Genomic DNA, 7,722 nt, shown 5'->3' with positions numbered 1-7,722 from the left:
GAAGACAAAACTGAGAAAACATTGCACTTAATACTGGAAAACCAAAGCCTATATGGAGGTTAGTGCCGTTTGGCGGGCAATCCACTTAAACAAAATCTGCAAATTTCAATCCGAGAGGGGGTAAACAGAGTTCAGCGTGTGTGTGTGAGAGGTCAGAGGTCACCCTGCCTTGCTCTGCAGTCTCCCAACAGATGCAGCTCTGCTGGTAATTTAAATTTCGAAATGTGACCTTAACCGTTGCACAAATCTCTGCCCTACTTTAAGCTTGTGAGTAAGAAAGAAACAGATGGGATTTCTGTGTTCCGTGGAATTACAGCTGCCACGCAGAAACCGCATCTGAGTTCATAATCCCAGAAAATCTCAAATGGATTTCCCTGCATGCATGTTATGATCAACTCAAACGTATTAAATATAAGCTCAGATTTAAATTTCACATAATGTCTAAAATCCATGAGGATTTACAATAGTTGGATTGCGCTGCTGTATGACAATAAACAGAACTGAGAGCAGTTCAGTCAGTCAACTCACAAAGCAGTGTTGGTAGCATCGTTATGATTCCCTCTCCTCCTCCTTATTATCGCTGAGAATTCTAGAAGCAGCAGCATTTTTTTTTTTAGAAAATTACTAACAAAGGGAAGGGCAGATAAATGAAATTATAGCAATTAATATAAGAATTAAGCAATAAAAGAGTATGAATTGTCATATAAGCCAACAGCACCAGTGCTTCCTCTCCGTCCTTGTAAAGAGTGCAACCGCCGAAACGTAGGCGTATGAAACCTTAAACAGATGGCCTTTTTTTTTTGTGTGTGTGAGTGTGTTATAATCCGTGAGCAACACATCGAGGCCAGGTCAAAAGAATGAGTTAATAATTTAATATTTACTTTAAATGTTGCATAATAAAGTACTGTGACATGACAGCGATGTTCATTGCAGTATAGCATAAAATCTGTGACAAGATCACCGGAAGCAGGCAGAGGGACTTGGCAGCCTTTTGTCATCAGCAAATCCTCAGGAAGGAATTCCGCATCCTCTGTATTTCTCATCATGCGTTGACATGTGAGTTCTTACTCTTACTATTTCTGATCATGTGTTGACATGCAAGTTTTCACTCTTGCGGTTTGGTTGTGGGTTACCCGATGCCTGTCTGCATAACTTATCTTCACCGCAACTCATTCATTCACGTGACATTCATTTGATAAACTCTAGCGGCTGTCATCTTGTACTAGCTTGATGACCTGGAGTCACCAACTGTGTCGCTGTTGTTAGATATTTGTGTCTGGGAGACAGAGAATGTGTCTGTAAGAGAGACACAATTTCAGTACATGCATGTTATATCTTTTATATCCTGTATATGTATATATTATTGCTAGTACGAGCACTGTCTTAAATGCCCCTAAGAATCAATAAAGTTGTATTACATTGCATTGTATGACGAAGACACATGTAGAACACGTTATATCACACATAGAAAAAAATAAGGGAATTTAAGATGGATTTTTTACACATGCAAACCAATTTCATTGTACTTTACATATGCCTCATTCCTACATAGTCAAGACCTATCGCCTACTTATTTTGATTAAAAATGTTTCTTACGTCTTTAAGTTACTAATAACTAAGGGAAGGAAAAGGGATTTTGTTGTACGTGAGCAAGAACACCTATCATGCTCAATGGTACTTCTCCTGCACTCAAAGTAAGAGGAGGGAGGGGGGAATTTGAGGTGGAATAGAGAGGCACTTATGTCACCTGACAGCTGACTGAAGCAGCCCACACAAGGCGTTTTCCTGCACTCGAAATAGCGATAAAACAAAATATGATTGTGTCGAGGTACCCACACGACAGGGGATTGTTACTTGCTTGCTTTCTGAGGCAATAGCAGCCAGTTATATCATCATTGCTCTGAGAATGTGGAGTTATTAGTAGACATGTAGAGTAACCATGTAGAGTAACCATGTTGGTGTATTCGCTTAATATAATTAAAAATACTCTAGAAAAGAGAGTATAAAATGAAACAAGCGGAGAGCTTGGGCGTATGTGTATGCTTGTTACATGAAACGTATCAGATATACTATTTAAGTTGTCAACTCACACCTGCATTGATTAACATCCTGCTTTCGTTTTCGCCTTCTTGATAAGAAACCGATATTCTCACACCCCTATTACAAAAAAAAACGTGTTTACACTCGGAATAAATTGTTTAGCATACTTATCGTCCACATGATCCACCTCTATCCCCTGACAAGCAGGGAGATCACCTGTCCAAGGGTGTATCCTTTATAGATCAGAGCCTGTGGTTAATCGAATGATTAAAATACATTTTTTGTTTTAATAGGTGCATGCACACCTGGCCATTCTTTAATCAGTTAACAAGAATCTATTATAATCGATTTAATAGGTATTCGTAATTGTGGGCCATACAATATCTAACCTTTAAGGTGTTACATGTTCACACACTCGGTGACCAGTCAATACTGAAGAAAATTTTTCATGTCATTTAAAAAAAATCTGGCTCGCAAGGTTTAAATCAATAATGGTGGAATAGCATGACGCCACTTCTATTTTTAGCTATTACTGGAAGCGCTATCATTGCGCAGTTCTGGGAAGCTGAAGCTTAGCAACGCTCGCACTATTTCTGAGAAAATCATAAAAATATTTTCTCAAAAAAGCCATGTGTACGTGTATGACTATGTTGCAGCATTTTTTTAAAAATAGAGCAAACAGTAGGGAATCATGTCCCAAGTCTCACCAATGCCTAAACAGTAAACATTTATGTGATTCAGCCAGAAACATAGACAAAACCCTAGTTAGCAACTGTTAATATCTACCATAAAAGCAATTATGTTGCTATTGAAATTACATTCATTATATGAAAATGCGTCATTCTCTGAAAAACCCGGATAGAGGATATTGCGCCCTGTGACACATGGGCCTATTGATGGCTGTCACAGCTGCCATATGTAGCACACAGTCAATATGCTTATCGCGCGCCCTTGTTCTTTCATGCATGCCCAGCGTGATAGTAGGATCGGCTCGTTCAAAGGGAGACAGGTGACAGGCAATACACGTACTTGGCTCTAAGGCAAATCCAAAGTGGTGGATGGTAAAACCAGTATATTATTTCTAGTTCGCCAACAATTTGTTGTCTTTCTTCATCGGTATTTTCCCTTCAAAGTTCACAACAAAAAGCCTCATTCTTCTTTGTTAGAGAATCCGTCAGCTTTAAGGATAACCAATAAAAAGAATGCAATTTCAGTTTTGTAAATAAGACCACGGTCGTGTATAAGTGGACTGTTGTCTGCAGAGACCAACGCTTAGCATCTTGCGAAGTTCTCCATTGCTAGTCTCGGCAAGCCGAGATAATAAATGTGACTGAACCGGAAGTGTTATACACACCTGCCTCGTTTTAGCAGTTAACTGGAAAAATCTTCTGCTAGCAGTCCTGTAATACAAGTTCGTAATGCGACGACACAAAAGTATGCAGGAAAACTGCATTTTCATGTTCCTTTCACCATAAAGATCTATTTGTCCTTCTCTACTCTCAACCCATAAAGAAAATTATGGCTCATGCATCCATGTCTTTAATAAACCTACATTAAAAATAAACGTATCAAAAAAATTCTATGACCGAAACAAAGGAAATTTCCTCTTCACTAGCAATCATGAAGATATGGAACACTCCTACAAGTCAAGGGCGACATTTCTTAGAACCTGACTCCCACAAGGAGTTATCAAAACGAGATACAGCATGTTGTGATGTGTCAGGGTTAGGCTCTTGCGTTCCTTAAAGTGACTAAGTCATAAAATATGTTTGTCCATGTGGCAGACAGATCACGTATGTAGCAGTAAACAACAACATTCATGACTTCGTTATGTGTTTAATGAAGCCTTGGATTACTGGAGTCATACACTTTAGCTCGTGATGCTTTCTCAAAACGCACGTGCCTTTGTCCTTGTTGAGCCGCTCGTGACTGCATTGAGTCAGATGGAGATCCCATGTGGTATCTATTTAATTAATGTAATCAGCCCTGCTCTTCGATTAGAATGATTCATGAGGATGTTTATTTTCATCCGTTTCCTGGTTACCATGACACATAAGCATGTGTGTCCGTGTCGAGGAAGAGCTCGATTGCTTGTTCTAGAGCCATTTCTCCACAGAGTGAGAGAGATAGAGAGAAAAATATACATAGACAGGCTGAGAATCTCCTTTGCAAAGGTCTCACGATCACAATTTCCACATCATGTCTGTAATACCGGTTGACATTTACGGTTTTATAGCACCGTAATGCGATAATTCAGACTGTAGGTCGGTGGCTAGATCCTGTCAAACTGGGGCTACAGATGAGAGAAGCCCTGATAGACAACACAAAATATTTGAGGACCATCATTTTTTACTCTTTCAGGGCTAGAAAGTAAGAATATTTTAATATAATCGTTAAAAGATCTGGAAAAAACAGTAATAAATCACTGAATACTTTGAAATTCATGTTATTAAGAATGGTCAAAGTAGACTTAAAGTAGATTTAAATTTCAGAATGTGACCTTAACCGTTGCACAACTCTCTGCCCTACTTTCAGCTAAGATGGGATTTCTGTGTTCCATGGACTCAACAACTGCCACGCAGAAACCGCATCCGTGTTCAGAATCCCAGCATCATATCTCGAATGGATTTCCTTGCACGCATGCTATGATCAACACGTATTAAATACTGTATAAGCTCAGATTTAAATTTCCCCTAATGTCTGAAATCCGCGAGGATTTGCAGTTGGTGGATTGCACAGCTGTATGACAATCAACAGAGCTGAGAGCAGTTCACTCAGTCAACTCACAAAGCAATGTTGGTAGCATCATTCTATAACTCCCTCTTTCCTTCTCGTCCTCCTCCTCTCCTCCTCCTCCTCCTCCTCCTCCTCCTCCTCCATTAATCGCTCCTTATCTCTGAGAGTTCTAGTAGCAGTAGTTTTTTTATATAAAATTACTAAGAGAGAAGGGCAGATAAATGAAATTATATCAATTACGTACATTAAAAGAGCACTATAGAAAATAAAGAATTAAAAAATACAAGAGTATGAATTGTCAACAGCAGCAGTGCTGCCTCTCCGTCTCTGTAAAGAGTGCAACCGCCGAGAAGCAGGTGTATCTAACCTTATACAGATGCCGCAGTAAGACAATTGTTTCTGTGTGTAAGTGTTATAATACGTGAGCAACACATCGAGGCCAGGTCAGAAGAATAAGTTACTAATTCAACATTTACTATAAATGTTGCATAATAAATTACTGTGACATGACAGTGATGTTCACTGCAGTATAGCATAAAATCTGTGACAAGATCACCAGAACCTTGCAGAGGGACTTGGCAGCCTTTAGTCATCAGGAAATCCTTAGGAAGGCATCCCGCATCCTCTGTATTTCTGATCATGTGTTGACATGTGAGTTTTCACTCTTATAGTCTGGCTGTAGATACCGAATGTTTGTCTACAGAACTAATCATCGCATCAACTCATTAATTCCACGTGTCATTCACTTGATAAACTCTACTGGCTGTACTAGGCTGAGGTCACCTGGGGTCACCAACTGCTGTTGAACTTTATCTATTATTGTTAGGGATGTGTGTCTAGGAAAGAGAGAATGTGTCTGTAAAAGAGACACTATTTCAGCATGTACATGGATATTGTCTCTTTTACATCATGTATATGTATATATTTTTGCTAGTAGGAGCGTTATCTTACATTTCCCCTGGGGATTAAAAAGTTCTATTGTATTGTACGACTAAGACACACGCAGAACACGTGCTATCACTCGCAAAAAAGTTGTATGTGAATTTAAGATGGATTTATAATCATTTTTTACACATGCAAACAAATGTCATCCTACTTTACATATGCCTAATTACTACATAGTTAACACTTATCGCCTACTTATTTTGATGAATTATTTTTCTTACATTTTTAAGTTACTAAACTAAGGGGAGAAAAAGGGGATTTTGTTCTACATGACCCAGAACGTCTACCATGCTCAGTGGTACTTCTTCCGCTTTCAAAATAAGGGCTGTGAAATTGAAGAAAAGCGAATAAATTTCAGGTACTTGAGTCACTTTAGGAAGCCCCCACACACTGCGTTTTCATGCAAACGAAATGATGGTAAAAGATTATAGCTGGAATTTCGAGATATGTCGTACAAAGAATGAAACAAACAGAGAGCTTGGTGCGTGTGTTTACTTGTTACATGGAGCGTGACAGATATACTATCTATGTTGTCAACTCACAGCTGCATTAACATGCTGTTTTCATTTTTACCTTCTTGATAAATAGGATATTTTCATACCCTTATTACAAACAAACTTGTTTACACTCAGGATATATTGTTTAGCAAACTGATCGTCCACATGATAGACCTCTAGCCGCCACCAAGCAGTGAGATGACAAACGTGATGACCAGTTAATACTCAAGAAAACATTTTCTATTTTACTGCTAAAAGATGTAGCTTGAAAGTGTTAAACAAATAGTGCAATAGCGTTTGCTGGAAGCGCTGAAAATAGCCATCATTGCGCAGTTCTAGGAAGCTGAAGCTTAGCAACGCTCACATCCTTTCTGAGAAAAACAGAGAAGCCATGTGTACGTCTATGAACCAGTATGTTGTAGCATTTATTTAAAAATATAGAGTGTACAGTAGGGAATCATGTCCCAAGTTTCACCTGTAACTCAACAGTAAACATTTATGTGATACATTCAGAAAAATAGGCAATGCCATCGATCATAAAAGCAATTATTTTACTATTGAAATTACATTAATTAAACGAAATAATGCGTCATTCTCTAGAAAACCCTGTTAGAGGACAAAGCGCCCTGTGAAATATGGGCCTACGTGGTGGTTGTCATAGCTGCTATGTGGAGTGGCCCACAGGCAACATGTTTATCGCATCCTACTTGATAAATCATGCACGTTCTTCTTGATTCTTTCCTGCATCCGAGCCTGAAAATAGAATCGATTCCTTGGAAGAGAGACGCTGTGACAGGCAATACTTGGTTCCAAGGCAAATCGAAAGTGGTGGATGGTAAAACCAGTCTATTTTTTTTAGTTCATCAACAATTTATTTCCCTTTTTTTTTACGCATACATCAGCATTTTCTCTATAAAGACACTCTACGGCTGAGTTACGTGCCCTACAAAGGTTCACATTGCAAACACACATCAAAGGGCCTCATTCTTCTTAGTCCGTCAGCTTTAAGGATGACCAATAAAAAGAATGCAATATGTTAGTTGTAAATACGACCACGGACTTGTATAAGTGGACTGTTGTCTGCCGAGACCAACGGGAGAATGTTATGACCAAAAACGGAAGTTTCCTCCTCACTAGCAACCATAAAGATATAGAGCACTTCTACAAAACAAGGGCGGCATTTCTCAGAACCCGACTCCCACAAGGAGTTATCAAAACTAGATACAGCATGCTGTGATGTGTCAGTGTCAGGCTCTTGCGTTCCTTAAAGTGACTAAGTCATAAAATATGTTTGTCCATGTGGACAGACAGATCACGTATGTAGCAGTAAATAACAACACTCATGCCTTCACCCGTCATAGGCGCCCGCGCGCGCACGTGATGAGCGAGTGGGTGTGTGTGTTGGTGTCTCTCCTGGGATTGGTTGCGAACGTGCATCCGGTGTCGCTAGGGGGCGATGCGCGACAGATCATCACAAGGACAGAAGCCGCTCAGCAAGACAGTC

This window comes from Pomacea canaliculata, linkage group LG7, assembly GCF_003073045.1.
Source record: "Pomacea canaliculata isolate SZHN2017 linkage group LG7, ASM307304v1, whole genome shotgun sequence".
In the NCBI taxonomy this organism is placed as follows: Eukaryota; Metazoa; Mollusca; class Gastropoda; order Architaenioglossa; family Ampullariidae; genus Pomacea; species Pomacea canaliculata.
This window is presented reverse-complemented; position numbering follows the sequence as displayed.